The 16,698-nt window shown below is 46.1% G+C and overlaps 2 long non-coding RNA genes across 2 annotated transcripts in view; both read left to right on the top strand.

Moving 5' to 3' along the window:
• The window catches only part of LOC149984724 (uncharacterized), a 168,817-nt gene that overhangs the window by 61,520 nt on the left and 90,599 nt on the right, over window positions 1-16,698 (top strand). The gene's annotated exons all lie outside the window — the stretch shown is intronic.
• Window positions 736-3,395, top strand: LOC149984725 (uncharacterized). The gene is made up of 2 exons (XR_016494992.1): window positions 736-1,091; window positions 1,272-3,395. It is a non-coding gene; the product is annotated as an uncharacterized LOC149984725 (long non-coding RNA).

The following is a 16,698-nucleotide window of genomic DNA, read 5'->3' as shown; positions in this document are numbered from 1 at the left end:
AAACTGAAGATCTAATGTTCTCTTGCTCAGTTGTGCACCGGGGCCTCCCACACCTCTTTCTAATCTGGTTAGAGCCAGTTTGCGCTGTTCTGTACACAGCATTGTACGAGATCTTCATTTTCTTGACAATTTCTCACAATTATCTCTCTCTTTCTCCTGCTACTCTCTCCTGTTCTATCCTCTCTTTCTTCTGCTAATCCTTCTCCCTCCTGTCTTCTGACTCTACCTCTTTGACTACTCTCCTCCCTTTCTGCATCACTTGACTCTTACTGGCCCCTTTCCTCCCGGCCGGCCAGACCATCCAATTTCCACTCCGTGGCTGCGTGACTCACTGCGTGCTAACAGAACAGGGCTGCACGCAGCTGAGTGGAAATGAAGAAAAACTCAACTTCCGGAGGAGATACCATCTTTCCTCTCTTTCTCTTCCTCTGTATCTGCTGCTAAATCCGCATTATAACACTCTAAATGTCAAGCTTCTGCCTCCAACCCTTGGAAGCTCTTCTCCACACTCTCCTCCCTCCTTAATCCTCCACCTCCTCCACCTCCTCCATCTCCTCCACCTCCTCCACCTCCTCCTTTACCTCCTCCACCTCCTCCATCTCCTCTACCTCCTCCACCTCCTCCATCTCCTCCACCTCCTCCACCTCCTCCACCTCCTCCTCCATCTCCTCCACCTCCACCTCCTCCTCCACCTCCTCCACCTCCTCCTCCACGTCCTCCATCTCCTCCACCTCCTCCACCTCCTCCTCTACCTCCTCCACCTCCTCCACCTCCCTCTGCGGACAACAACCACTTAGGAATGTATTTTTAAGACATCGGTACTGTACGCCTTGATCTCTTTCTCCCCTCTCTCATCAGATGAAATCTTGCAACCAGTGATGCCTGGCCGCACAACAACCTGCCCTGTCTGACCCTATCCGCTCATCCTTTCTCCAGATTATCTCTGGAGAACCTTCTCCCATTCCTCACTTCCCTCATCAACTCATCCCTGACCACTGTCTGCGTCCCCTCTGACTTCAAGATGGCGTTAAAGATGGCCAGAGTCGCTACCCTACTCAAGATATTCAACCTGATGTCAAAACTGCACACTGGTATCCCTTTTTTTATTTTGTCTCTGACCAACCATCTCGTTATCTCTCTCGGAACGATCTTCTTGACTCTAACCCGTCAGGCTTCAAGGCGGCTCGATCAACTGAGTTCTCTCTTCTGTGTCACAGAGGCTCTCCGCTCTGCCAAAGCTGACTCTCTCTCCTCTGTTCTCATCCTCCTAGATCTATCTGCTGACTTCGAACCATCAAAATTCTCCTCTCCACCCTGGGCGTATCAGGCTCTGCACACTCCTGGATTGCAGGTGTCACAGGAAGGCCAAGAAGATCATCAGCGACCTCTCAATCAACTGGCACACAGCTCGGACACCCATGCATACCCCAGAAGACATGCCACAAGAGGTCTCTTCACAGTCCCCAAGTCCAGAACAGACTATGTGAGGCACACAGTACTACATAGAGCCATGACTACATGGAACTCTATTCCACAGTACTACATAGAGACGTGACTACATGGAACTCTATTCCACAGTACTACATAGAGCCATGACTACATGGAACTCTATTCCACATGAAGTAACTGACGCAGTAAAATTATATTTAAAAAACAGATTAAAAAATGCCTTTTTATTTTTTTTAATTTATATTTCACCTCGATTTAACCAGGTATTTAACCAGGTATTTAACCAGGTATTTAACCAGGTATTTAACCAGGTATGTCATTTACATCTGCAACCTGGCCAAGATAAAGCAAACAGTGTGACACAAACAACAGAGTTACACAAAGAATAAACAAACATGCAGTCAATAATACAGTAGAAAATCTAAATACAGTGTGTGCAAATGTAATAATGGATAATGGATAAGGGAGGTAAGGCAATAAACAGGCCATAGTGGCAAATTAATTACAACTTAGCAGTTAAACACTGGAGTGATAGATGTGCAGAAGATGAATGTGCAAGTAGAGATACTGGGGTGCAACAATTAATATTTTGTATTTATTTATTTATTTTATTTCACCTTTATTGAACCAGGTGGCCAGTTGAGAACAAGTTCTCATTTACAACTGCGACCTGGCCAAGATAAAGCAAAGCAGTGGGACAGAAACAACAACACAGTTACACATTTTATTAACAAACTTACAGTCAATAATACAGTAGAGAAAGTCTATATACAATGTTTGCAAATGAGGTAGGATAAGGGGGGTGAGGCAATAAATAGGCCACAGTGGCGAAATTATTACAGTATGGCAAATTAAACACTGGAGTGATAGATGTGCAGAAGATGAGTGTGCAAGTAGCGGTACTGGGATGCAAAGGAGCAAAATAAATAAATAACAATATGGTGATGAGGTAGTTGGATGGGCTATTTACAGGGGCCCCACAGGTGCAGTGATCTGTAAGCTGCTCTGACAGCTGGTGCCTAAATCTAGGGAGGGAGATATGAGTTTCCAGCTTCAGCAAACTTGATGATGGTGTTAGAGTCGTGCGTGGCCACGCAGTCATGGGTGAACAAGGAGTACAGAAGTGGACTAAGCATACACCCCTGTGGGGTCCCTGTGTTGAGGGTCAGCGTGGTGGAGGGGGATGCTGCCTCCCCTCATCACCTGGTGTCAGCCCGTCAGGAAGTCCAGGATCCAGTTGCAGAGGGAGGTGAGTCCTAAGCTTTGTGACGAGACCAGAGTCCTAAACTTGGTGACGAGCTTGGAGGGGACAATGGTGTGGAACACTGAGCTGTAGTCAATGAACACATACAGTTAATTCAGAAAGTATTTTCAACATTTTGTACGCTACTTATTCTAAAATGGTTTAAATTGTTAGTTTTTTTCTCCCGTCAGCATCCTACACAATATGTCATAGTGACAAAGCAAAAACTGTTTTTCAGAAGTATGGTCTATGGAAACCACGTGTTTGATGTATTTGATTCCATTCCAGTGATTCCCCTCCAGCCCATTCTCCCCAACTAAGATGCCACCAACCTCCTGTGTGTTTGTCTTCACAGTCCCCCAGTCTTTTTTAATAAATCAGATGTTACTTCTTGGGTGACTTACTTGATGTGGAACAGAGTTCCATGTAGTCATGTCTCTATGTAGTACTGTGCACCTTCCATAGTCTGTTCTGGACCTGGGGACTGTGAAGAGACCTCTGGTGGCATGTCTTGTGGGGTATGTATGTGTCCAGTAGTTTAAACAGACAGCTCGGTGCATTCAATGTGTGAATATTTCTTACAAAAACAAATAATGATTAGGTAAGCCTCTCCTCTACTTTGAGCCACAAGAGACTGACATGCATATAATTAATGTTAGCTCTGTGTGTACATTAAAGGGCCAGCTGTGCTGCCCTGATCTGGGCCAGTTTTCCTAAGTCCCTCTTTGTGGCACCTGACCAATTTAGCACCAGATAAATGGAAGGCATCAATCAAATCAAATCAAATGTATTTATATAGCCCTTCGTACATCAGCTGATATCTCAAAGTGCTGTACAGAAACCCAGCCCAAAACCCCCAAACAGCAAGCAATGCAGGTGTAGAAGCACGGTGACTAGGAAAAACTCCCTAGAAAGGCCAAAACCTAGGAAGAAACCTAGAGAGGAACCAGGCTATGGGGGGTGGCCAGTCCTCTTCTGGCTGTGCCGGGTGGAGGTTATAACAGAACATGGCCAAGATGTTCAAATGTTCATAAATGACCAGCATGATCAAGTAATAGGTTTGATACCGGTGAATTTTTCAGGATTCCATAGCCGCAGGCAGAACAGTTGAAACTGGAGCAGCAGAACGGCCAGATGGACTGGGGACAGCAAGGAGTCAGCATGCCAGGTAGTCCTGAGGCATGGTCCTAGGGCTCAGGTCCTCCGAGAGAGAGAAAGAAAGAGAGAAAGAGAGAATTAGAGAGAGCATGCTTAAATTCACACAGGACACCGGATAAGACAGGAGAAGTACTCCAGATATAACAAACTGACCCTAATCCCCCGACACATAAACTGCTGCAGCATAAATACTGGAGGCTGAGACAGGAGGGGTCAGGAGACACTGTGGCCCCATCCGATGATACCCCCGGACAGGGCCAAACAGGAAGGATTTAACTCCACCCACTTTGCCAAAGCACAGCCCCCACACCACTAGAGGGATATCTTCAACCACAAAACTTACCATCCTGAGACGAGGCTGAGTATAGCCCACAAAGATCTCCGCCATGGCACAACCCAAAGGGGGGATGTCAACCCAGAAAGGACGATCACATTAGTAACTCAACCCATTCAAGTGACGCACCCCTCCTAGGGACGGCATGAAAGAGCACCAGTAAGCCAGTGACTCAGCCCCTGTAATAGGGTTAGAGGCAGAGAATCCCAGTGGAAAGAGGGGAACCGGCCAGGCAGAGAGGGCGTTTCGTTGTTCCAGAGCCTTTCCGTTCACCTTCACACTCCTGGGCCAGACTACACTCAATCATATGACCCACTGAAGAGATGAGTCTTCAGTAAAGACTTAAAGGTTGAGACCGAGTTTGCGTCTCTCACGGGGGTAGGCAGACCATTCCATAAAAATGGAGCTCTATAGGAGAAAGCCCTGCCTCCAGCTGTTAGCTTATAAATTCTAGGGACAATTAGGAGGCCTGCGTCTTGTGACCGTAGGTAAAATGTAGGTCTGTACGGCAGGACCAAATCAGAGAGATAGGTGGGAGCAAGCCCATGTAATGCTTTGTAGGTTAACAGTAAAACCTTGAAATCAGCCCTTGCCTTGAGAAGAATCCAGTGTAGGGAGGCTAGCACCGGAGTAATATGATCACATTTTGGGGTTCTAGTCAATATTCTAGCAGCCGTATTTAGCACTAACTGAAGTTTATTTAGTGCTTTATCCGGGTAGCCGGAAAGTAGAGCATTGCAGTAGTCTAACCTAGAAGAAATAAAAGCAAGGATTAATTTTTCTGCATAATTTTTGGACAGAAAGTTTCAGATTTTTGCAATGTTACGTAGATGGAAAAAAGCTGTCCTTGAAACATTCTTGATATGTTCATCAAAAGAGAGATCAGGGTCCAGAGTAACGCCAGGGTCCTTCACAGTTTTATTTGGGAAGACTGTAGAACCGTTATGATTCAACAGAAGATCTCTTTGTTTCTGTACAGCTGTGTGTCATCCGCATAGCAGTGAAAGTTAACAATATGTTTTCAAAGTCATCCCCAAAATAAAATCCAAAATATAGTGAAAACAATAGTGGTCCTAAAACAGAACCTTGAGGAACACTGAAATTTGCAGTTGATTTGTCAGAGGACAAACCATTCACAGAGACAAACTGATATATTTCCGACAGATACGATCTAAACCAGGCCAGAAATTGTCCGTGTAGACCAATTTGGGATTCCAATCTCTCCAAAAAAATGTTGTGATCGATGGTATCAAAAGCAGCACTAAGCTCTTGGAGCATGAGGACAGATGCAGAGCCTCAGTCTGATGCCCTTAAAAGGTTATTTACCACCTTCACAAGTGCAGTCTCAGTGCTGTGATGGTGTCTAAAACCAGACTGAAGCATTTCGTATACATTGTTTGTCTTCAGGAAGGCAGTGAGTTGTTGCGCAACAGCCTTTTCTAAACTTTTTGAGAGGAATGGAAGATTCGATATAGGCCAATATTTAAAAAAAATATTTTCTGGTTCAAGGTTTGGCTTTTTCAAGAGAGGCTTTATTACTGCCACTTTTAGTGAGTTTGGTACACATCCGGTGGATAGAGAGCCGTTTATTATGTTCAACATAGGAGGGCCAAGCACAGGAAGCAGCTCTTTCAGTAGTTTAGTTGGAATAGGGTCCAGTATGCAGCTTGAAGGTTTAGAGGCCATGATTATTTTCATCATTGTGTCAAGAGATATAGTACTAAAACACTTGAGTGTCTCCCTTGATCCTAGGTCCTGGCAGAGTTGTGCAGACTCAGGACAACTGAGCTTTGAAGGAATAAGCAGATTTAAAGAGGAGTCCGTAATTTGCTTTCTAATAATCATAATCTTTTCCTCAAAGAAGTTAATGAATTTATTTATTTATTTTTATTTTCTTTTTTATTACTGCTGAAGTGAAAGACATCCTAACTTGTGTAATGCTGCTTTTTAGTTTTTCTTTGCGACAGTATTAAAAATACATTTTGGTTGGGGTCTGAGCAGATTCTTTGATGCAATTGCAAACGTAATAAAATGGTTGTCCGATAGTCCAGGATTATGAGGAAAAACATTAAGATCCACAACATTTATTCCATGTGACAAAACTAGGTCCAGAGTATGACTGTGACAGTGAGTAGGTCCAGAGACATGTTGGACAAAACCCACTGAGTCGATTATGGCTCCGAAAGCCTTTTTGAGTGGGTCTGTGGAATATTAAAATCACCAAAATATAAAATGTTATCTGCTATGACTACAAGGTCCGATAGAAATTCAGGGAACTGAATGAGGAATGCTGTATATGGCCCAGGAGGCCTGTAAACAGTAGCTATAAAAAGTGATTGAGTAGGCTGCATAGATTTCATGACTAGAAGCTCAAAAGACAAAAACGTCTTTTTTGAATTGAAATTTTCTATCGTAAATGTTAGCAACACCTCCGCCTTTGCGGGATGCACAGGGGATATGGTCACTAGTGTAGCCAGGAGGTGAGGCCTCATTTAACACAGTAAATTCATCAGGCTTAAGCCATGTTTCAGTCAGACCAATCACATCAAGATTATGATCAGTGATTAGTTCATTGACTATAATTGCCTTTGAAGTAAGGGATCTAACATTAAGTAGCCCTATTTTGAGATGTGAGGTATCATGATCTCTTTCAATAATGACAGGAATGGAGGTGGTCTTTATCCTAGTGAGATTGCTAAGGCGAACACCGCCATGTTTAGTTTTGCCCAACCTAGGTCGAGGCACAGACACGGTCTCAATGGGAATAGCTGAGCTGACTACACTGACTGTGCTAGTGGCAGACTCCACTAAGCTGGCAGGCTGGCTAAGAGCCTGCTGCCTGGCCTGCACCCTATTTCATTGTGGATCTAGAGGAGTTAGAGCCCTGTCTATGTTGGTAGATAAGATGAGAGCACCCCTCCAGCTAGTTACTACTACTTAGCTTCGGCTGTTGGAGGTCCTGACGAACCACGTCCAGATAAAGCGTCCGGAGTGAAAAAGTTGAGAGAGGGAAAAACTAAAAATATAAACGGTAATTAAAAAGTAAAAACCGTAAAGTTGTCAGGTAGCAAAGTAAGGTTGGCTTCAAAACGAACAAAACACAATCAATGTTGTTGCTGTAGCAACACTTTTGCAGTTGTCCACAGTCATATATCCTTCCAAAAATCTGTGGTAGCTAAGATTATTTTTTTTAACTGACCAGGTAAGCCTCCATTCTGTCGTGGACAGAAGCATGTGACGTGACAGACCAATCAGGACTCATCTCTCTATATGTCCGGCCCCTCCATTATCTCAGCCAGTCATGGCTAGCCAGGCAGGACTGTATTATCTCCATATATAGCTCAGTGCTCTCTCCTTGGCTAAATCAGGCCTGTCACGTTCTGTTTTATTCAACTATTTTTTATTTGTATTTACTTATTACTTATTTATATTTTATTTGACATGCATTTTGTAGTTAAAGCACTTAAAAGTTCACATGTTTAAAAATGGCATTTATGCAAAAAAAAAAAAAATGCCTAGGATCCTGTAACCAGTCATAATTTGACTAAGAATGCAGAAGAAAAGTCCTCCGTTTTATCTGGTACCACTTAATCTAAAATCCATTGATGTTATTTATGCCCATGCTGATATTTGAGTGTACACTACCTGCTGTTTCTGCAACATCAAAAGGAATGCTATTGAAGACCCCGCACAACAAACAGAGGCTACTGCACGTCAAAACCCACTGACCGCTGTATCTAGGCCCCAACACGGCACAATCGGAGACATCTGTGTTTGCTTTAGATCTTCAGTCAATTGGAGACGTTTGTTCAACTGCAACGTACACTGGATATCAAACCTTGTGCCATCACAGATGACCAGCCACTCGCTAACGTAGACAATGATAAAAGCAAACTTGCTTCATCTGGAAACGATCTGTCTCTAACTTCCAGGCCTCCTTCATGTTATTTGTTGATAATCAGTAACACGTGCCTGTCCCACTCTGTTTGATTAGAACCAGAGACAACATTCCCATTCATTCTGCATCCAAAACATAGTGCTGAATGCCTGATAGGTTCCAATGATAACAGGGTATTTATTGTATGATAGTTTGTGTGTGTGTGTGTGTATTGGTGTGTGTGTGTGTGTGTTTGCGTGCGTGCGTGTTTCTGTGTGTGTGTGTGTGTCTGTGTTCAAGCTAGCCAGGGGGTAACGTGGGTGGCGACCATGTGGCACTGTTTTCTCTCCCAGGATGAAGCAGCTCAGATACCCATCTCTACCTATTCATGCATCCCTCCGTTAGAGCCTGAGTCCTCTCAGACAACCAGTAGGGTGTTAGAGCCTGAGTCCTCTCAGACAATCAGTAGGGCATTAGAGCCTGAGTCCTCTCAGACAACCAGTAGGGCATTAGAGCCCGAGTCCTCTCATACAACCAGGAGGGCATTAGAGTCTGAGTCAATACATATTGTTTGTTTGAATCGATCAGCGCAAAGCATGGTAACGAGCAGTGAACTCACAATAAACATGTGGTCAAATGAATTTAAATAACCCCAAAAATGCACGAGTCTTTAGATCTATTTAATCAATAGACTGAAGTATTCAGGGTGAACGTTTTACACTTGACAACAGTTTACACAAAACCAGAAACTAGCTTGTATAACAAGTCAATATCATAATGCTGTGTGTGAGGTTTGAAAAGGTTCCCGGAATGATTTGGAAAATGACTGACATTTTACGGTAAACAAATCAAGGCATAACTTTTGTTGGGAGACAAGGTTATTCAAATTATTGGCATGGATTTTGCTCACTTTACGTGGTACAGATTGCTTCGATTGGAGGAGGGAAAACATGACCAACATTTCCCCTGACAATTAACAGAGCTGAGCTTTACATTGAAGTGCAAAAAATGTATGATTTGAACCAAGAGGTTGTGTGTTCAAATCCCAAATGAGGCCGTGTTAAATAATAATTACTCTATGAAAAAGAAAAGGCCCCTCAGGAGACTGAAAATAATTGTCATGGGTCCTCAGTTCCTCAAAAGGTTCTACAGCTGCACCATCGAGAGCATCCTGACGGGTTGCATCTCTGCCTGGTATGGCAACTGCTCGCCCTCCGACCGCAAGGCACTACGAAGGGTAGTGCACACAGCCCAGTACATTACTGGGGCCGAGCTTCCTGTCATCCACTATCCCAGGCGGTGTCAAAGGAAGGCCTTAGAAATGGTCATATATTCCAGCCACCCAAGTCACAGACCGTTCTCTCTGCTACCAAATGGCAAATGGTACCGGAATGCCAAGTCAATGTCCAAAAGGCTTGTCAACAGCTTCTACCACCAAGCCATAAGAATCCTGATCAGCTAATCTAACGGCTACCCAGACCCCTCTTTCACACTGCTGCCACTCTCTGTTTATTATCTATGCATAGTCACTTTAACTCTACCTACATGTACATACATATTACCTCAATTACCTCTAGTAACCGGTGCCCTCGCACATTGACTCTGTACCGAAACCTCCTGTTTGTATCCTCGCTTGTTATTTTACTGCTGCTGTTTATTTACTTTTAAGTTGTATTTTCTATTTTTAACTTAACACTTTAAGAAAATAATATTAAAACTTCTTAAAGCATTGTTGGTTAAGGGCTTGTAAGTAATCATTTCACTGTAAGGTGAACGTGTAACGTGTTTGATTCGGCGCACGTGACAAATACAATTTGATATTATTTTATTTTTATTTTATTTTTATTTGAATATACATATAAAATGTAAAGTTCGACAAATTGTGTCAAATATGTAAATTGAAAAACATCTATGTTAGAAGCAGTGTGTGTGGGTGTGTCCTTAGCATTGCCATAAGACAAAGAGTAGTGAATGGATCAGTGGTTCACCAATGAGGGGCCTTGATTGAGGAGGGGGTGGGCACATTTATTTTAGACCATCAGGTGACGTCCCCAGGACAAACCGGGAGCTAGACAACATCTTCCAGGGAACCATGACACAACGTTCCAAGAATGTCCTAAAACTGTCCATTGGTGACGTCCAACGGGACAATCCAGGAACTGGATAAAACCTCCAGGGGACCACGAAACAACGTCCTGATGACCATTTCGTGACGTCCTGGGACTCATTACTGTTAGCAGGGCACATCACAAGCAGGAACGTTAGGAGGAAGGTGGGATTTCTCCATGACCTTTACCCAGGCAGATTTAATATGCATACGTTTTTATGTGTGTGTTTGTTCTCTGAATGAGAAGAACTCCCTGGTTACCAGATGCAACGTATTTCAATTATTTTATTTCGCTCTGTATCTGTCGGAGATAAGAAGAGGTTTGTTTTCTCTTCTTCCCCAAAGCACACTGGTAACTGTTGTTATACGCTGAGCTTTTATTTGCTTCCAAGGATACATTTTATTACTACATTTTTTGTGGTCCTGAAATATCTAGTTTCAGTTGCTGATGGCGGTTCGAAAGACAACGGGAATAGCAAGGCGAGAAGGAGGAGTAGAGGAGAGGAGGTGTGGAGGAGGAGCGGAGGGAAGGAGCAGAGGAGCGGAGTTGTGGAGGAGGAGCGGAGCAGAGGAGCAGAGGAGCGGAGGAGCGGAGGAGTGGAGGAGCGGAGGAGTGGAGGAGTGGAGGGAAGGAGCAGAGGAGCAGAGGAGTGGAGGGAAGGAGCAGAGGAGCGGAGGAGTGGAGGTGCGGAGGAGTGGAGGAGGAGTGGAGGGAAGGAGCAGAGGAGTGGAGGAGTGGACGAGCGGAGGAGTGGAGGAGGAGTGGAGGGAAGGAGCAGAGGAGCAGAGGAGTGGAGGGAAGGAGCAGAGGAGCAGAGGAGTGGAGGAGTGGAGGGAAGGAGCAGAGGAGCAGAGGAGTGGAGGAGTGGAGGTGCGGAGGAGGAGTGGAGGGAAGGAGCAGAGGAGTGGAGGAGTGGACGAGCGAAGGAGTGGAGGAGGAGTGGAGGGAAGGAGCAGAGGAGTGGAGGAGGAGTAGAAGAGGAGTGGAGGAGTGGAGGAGTGGTGTGGAGCAGAGGAGGAGTGGAGGTGTGAAGGAGGAGTGGAGGAGTGGAGGAGGAGTGGAGGGAAGGAGCAGAGGAGTAGAGGAGCGGAGGAGGAGCAGAGGAGGAGTGGAGGAGTGGAGGGGAAGGAGCAGAGGAGTGGAGGAGGAGTGGAGGACTGGAGGGGAAGGAGCAGAGGAGCGGAGGAGGAGTGGAGGAGTGGAGGGGAAGTGGAGGAGGAGCGGAGGAGTGGAGGAGCGTAGGAGGAGCGGAGGAGTGGAGGAGTGGAGGGAAGGAGTGGAGGGGAGGAGTGGGGGAGGAGTAGAGGAGAGGAGTGGAGGAGGAGTGGAGGAGGATCGGAGGAGTGGCGGAGGAGTGGAGGAGCGGAGGAGTGGTGGAGGAGTGGAGGGAAGGAGCAGAGGAGTGGAGGGGAGGAGCGGGGGAGGAGTAGAGGAGAGGAGTGGATGAGGAGCGGAGGAGGAGTGGAATAGGAGTGGAGGAACGGAAGGAAGGAGCAGAGGAGCGGAGGAGTGGAGGAGGAGTGAAGGAGGAGGAGGAGTGGAGGAGGAGTGGAGGGATGGATCAGGGGAGCGGAGGATGAGTGGAGGAGCAGAGGGAAAGAGCAGAAGAGTGGAGGAGGAGTGGAGGAGTGGAGGAGGGGTGGAGGAGGAGTGGAGGAGTGGAGGGAATGAGCAGAGAGGAGGAGTGGAGGAGGAGTGGAGGAGTAGAGGAGCGGAGGAGGAGCGGAGGAGGAGTGGAGGAGTGGTGGGGAAGGAGCAGAGGAGCGGAGGAGGAGTGGAGGAGTGGAGGAGGAGCGGAGGAGTGGAGGGAAGGAGCAGAGGAGTGGAGGAGCAGGGAAGGAGTGGAGGGGAGGAGCGGGGTAGGAGTAGAGGAGAGGAGTGGAGGAGGAGCGGAGGAGTGGAAGAGTGGTGGAGGAGTGGAGGAGTGGAGGAGCGGGGAAGGAGGGGAGGGGAGGAGCGGGGAAGAGTAGAGGAGAGGAGTGGAGGAGGAGTGGAGGAGCGGGGAAGGAGGGGAGGGGAGGAGCGGGGGAAGAGTAGAGGAGAGGAGTGGAGGAGTAGTGGAGGAGGAGCGGAGGAGGAGTGGAGGAGCGGAGGAGTGGAGGGAATTGATCGGAGGAGCGGAGAAGGAGTGGAGGAGTGGAGGAGGAGCGAAGGAGGAGTGGAGGAGCGGAGGAGTGGAGGGAATTGATCGGAGGAGCGGAGAAGGAGTGGAGGAGTGGAGGAGCGGGGAAGGAGTGGAGGGGAGGAGCGGGGGAGGAGTAGAGGAGAGGAGTGGCGGAGTAGAGGAGAGGAGTGGAGGAGGAGCGGAGGAGGTGTTGGAAGAGGAGTGGAGGAACGGAAGGAAGGAGCAGAGGAGCGGAGGAGTGGAGGAGGAGTGGTGGAGGAGGAGGAGTGGCGGGATGGATCAGGGGAGCGGAGGAGGAGTGGAGGAGTGGAGGAGGAGTGGAGGAGTGGAGGGAATGAGCAGAGAGGAGGAGCAGAGGAGGAGTGGAGGAGGAGTGGAGGAGTAGAGGAGCGGAGGAGGAGCGGAGGAGGAGTGGAGGAGTGGAGGAGGAGTGGAGGAGTGGAGGAGGAGTGGAGGAGTGGAGGGAAGGAGCAGAGGAGTGGAGAAGGAGCGGAGGAGTGGAGGAGCGGAGGAGGAGTGGAGGAGGTGAGGGAAGGAGCAGAGGAGCGGAGGAGGAGTGGAGGAGTGGAGGAGGAGCGGAGGAGTGGAGGGAAGGAGCAGAGGAGTGGAGGAGCAGGGAAGGAGTGGAGGGGAGGAGCAGGGGAGGAGGGGAGGAGTGGAGGAGTAGTGGAGGAGGAGCGGAGGAGGAGTGGAGGAGCGGAGGAGCGGAGGAGTGGAGGGAAGGAGCAGAGGAGGGGAGGAGGAGTGGAGGAGGATTTGAGGAGGAGCGGAGGAGGAGTGGAGGGAAGGAGCAGAGGAGTTGAGGAGCTGAGGAGGAGTGGAGGAGGTGAGGGAAGGAGCAGAGGAGTGGAGAAGGAGAGGAAGAGTGGAGGAGCGGAGGAAGAGTGGAGGAGGTGAGGGAAGGAGCAGAGGAGTGGAGGAGGAGCGGAGGAGCAGCAGAGGAGTGGAGGAGGAGTGGAAGGAAGGAGCAGAGGAGTGGAGGAGCGGAGGGAAGGAGCAGAGGAGTGGAGGAGGAGCGGAGGAGGAGCGGAGGAGTGGAGGAGGAGTGGAGGGAAGGAGCAGAGGAGTGGAGGAGCTGAGGAGGAGTGGATGAGCGGAGGGAAGAATCAGAGGAGTGGAGGACCGGAGGAGTGGAGCAGTGGAGGAGGAGTGGAGGAGCGAAGGAGCAGAGAAGTGGAGGAGGAGTGGAGTAGGTGTGGAGGAGTGGAGGAGTGGAGGAGGAGTGGAGGGAAGGAGCAGAGGAGTGGAGGGAAGGAGCAGAGGAGTGGAGGGAAGGAGCAGAGGAGTGGAGGGAAGGAGCAGAGTAGTGGAGGAGGAGTTGAGGAGGAGTGGATGAGCGGAGGAGTGTTGGAGGAGGAGAGGAGGGGGGCGGAGGAGGAGCGGAGAAGGAGTGGAGGGAAGGAGCAGAGGAGTGGAGGGAAGGAGCATAGGAGTGGAGGAGCGGAGGAGTGGAGAAGTGGAGGAGGGGTGGAGGAGTGGAGGGAAAGCGGGAGGAGAAGTGGAGGAGTGGAGGGAAAGCGCGAAGGAGGGCTCAATGTGCTGGGTGTCTATCTGAACCCTTTGCTTCAGAGCCAATTAGGACAGTCCAAGAGGAGAGGGGAGATAAGATACTGTGTGTGTGTGTGTGTGTGTGTGTGTGTGTGTGTGTGTGTGTGCCAGTATGTGTGCTTCATTAACTTTCTCTGTACCGTGCTGTAAAGGTCAAGTCAAGAGCAAGTTTCAGCTCAATTGGAACAGGGCACCAGATATAACTTGGATCTGTCTGACTAGAGACAAACACAGGATTATACAGGATGGGAAATATGTTGGAAGAAAGGAAGCAGGTGAAAATATTTATTGGAATGACAGAATGGATCGTGAATAACAGATGGGATGGTGGATAACAGTTGGGATAGTGAATAACAGATGGGATAGAGAATAACAGGTGAATAACAGATGGGATAGTGAATAACAGATGGGATAGTGAATAACAGATGGGATAGTGAATGACAGATGGGATAGTGAATGACAGATGGGATAGTGAATAACAGATGAATAACAGATGGGATAGTGAATAACAGGTGAATAACAGATGGGATAGAGAATAACAGATGAATAACAGATAGGATAGTGAATAACAGATGGGATAATGAATAACAGATGAATAACAGATGGGATAGTGAATGACAGATGAATAACAGATGGGATAGTGAATAACAGATGGGATAATGAATAACAGATGAATAACAGATGGGATAGTGAATAACAGATGGGATAGTGAATAACAGATGGGATAGTGAATGACAGAAGGGATAATGAATGACAGATGGGATAGTGAAAAACAGATGAATAACAGATGGGATAGTGAATAACAGATGAATAACAGATGGGATAGTGAATAACAGATGGGTTAAATGAATAACAGATGAATAACAGATGGGATAGTGAATGACAGATGGGATAGTGAATAACAGTTGAATAACAGATGGGATAGTGAATGACAGATGGGATAGTGAATAACAGATGAGATTGTGAATAACAGATGAACAACAGATGGGATAGTGAATGACAGATGGGATAGTGAATAACAGATGAATAACAGATGGGATAGTGAATGACAGATGAATAACAGATGGGATAGTGAATGACAGATGGGATAGTGAATAACAGATGAATAACAGATGGGATAGTGAATGACAGATGGGATAGTGAATAACAGCTGAATAACAGATGGGATAGTGAATGACAGATGGGATAATGAATGACAGATGGGATAGTGAATAACAGATGAATAACAGATGGGATAGTGAATAACAGATGAATAACAGATGGGATAGTGAATAACAGATGAATAACAGATGGGATAGTGAATAACAGATGAATAACAGATGGGATAGAGAATAACAGATGGGATAGTGAATAACAGATGGGATAGTGAATAACAGATGAATAACAGATGGGATAGTGAAAAACAGATGAATAACATATGGGATAGTGAATAACAGATGAGATAGTAAATAACAGATGAATAACAGATGGGATAGTGAATAACAGATGAATAACAGATGGGATAGTGAATAACAGATGAATAACAGATGGGATAGAGAATAACAGATGGGATAGTGAATGACAGATGAGATAGTGAATAACAGATGAATAACAGATGGGATAGTGAATAACAGATGAATAACAGATGGGATAGTGAATGACAGATGGGATAGTGAATAACAGCTGAATAACAGATGGGATAGTGAATGACAGATGGGATAATGAATGACAGATGGGATAGTGAATAACAGATGGGATAGTGAATGACAGATGGGATAGTGAATGACAGATGGGATAATGAATGACAGATGGGATAGTGAATAACAGATGGGATAGTGAATGACAGTTGGGATAGTGAATGACAGATGGGCTAGTGAATGACAGATGGGATAGTGAATGACAGATGGGATAGTGAATAACAGATGAATAACAGATGGGATAGTGAATAACAGATGGGATAGTGAATAACAGATGGGATAGAGAATAACAGATGAATAACAGATGGGATAGTGAATGACAGATGGGATAGTGAATGACAGATGGGATAATGAATGACAGATGGGATAGTGAATGACAGATGGGATAGTGAATAACAGATGGGATAGTGAATAACAGATGGGATAGTAAATAACAGATGGGATAGTGAATGACAGATGGGATAGTGAATGACAGATGGGATAGTGAATGACAGATGGGATAGTGAATGACAGATGAATAACAGATGGAATAGTGAATAACAGATGGGATAATTAATGACAGATGGGATATTGAATAACAGATGGGATAGTGAATGACAGATGGGATAGTGAATAACAGTTGAATAACAGATGGGATAGTGAATGACAGATGGGATAGTGAATAACAGATGGGATTGTGAATAACAGATGAACAACAGATGGGATAGTGAATGACAGATGGGATAGTGAATAACAGATGAATAACAGATGGGATAGTGAATGACAGATGAATAACTGATGGGATAGTGAATGACAGATGGGATAGTGAATAACAGATGAATAACAGATGGGATAGTGAATGACAGATGGGATAGTGAATAACAGCTGAATAACAGATGGGATAGTGAATGACAGATGGGATAATGAATGACAGATGGGATAGTGAATAACAGATGAATAACAGATGGGATAGTGAATAACAGATGAATAACAGATGGGATAGTGAATAACAGATGAATAACAGATGGGATAGTGAATAACAGATGAATAACAGATGGGATAGAGAATAACAGATGGGATAGTGAATAACAGATGGGATAGTGAATAACAGATGAATAACAGATGGGATAGTGAATAACAGATGAATAACATATGGGATAGTGAATAACAGATGAGATAGTAAATAACAGATGAATAACAG

Source organism: Oncorhynchus mykiss, chromosome 3 (genome assembly GCF_057628025.1).
Source record: "Oncorhynchus mykiss isolate SJ-2025 chromosome 3, ASM5762802v1, whole genome shotgun sequence".
NCBI lineage: Eukaryota > Metazoa > Chordata > Actinopteri > Salmoniformes > Salmonidae > Oncorhynchus > Oncorhynchus mykiss.
The sequence above is the reverse complement of the archived record's forward strand: the minus strand, read 5'-3'. Positions and strand labels throughout refer to the sequence as shown.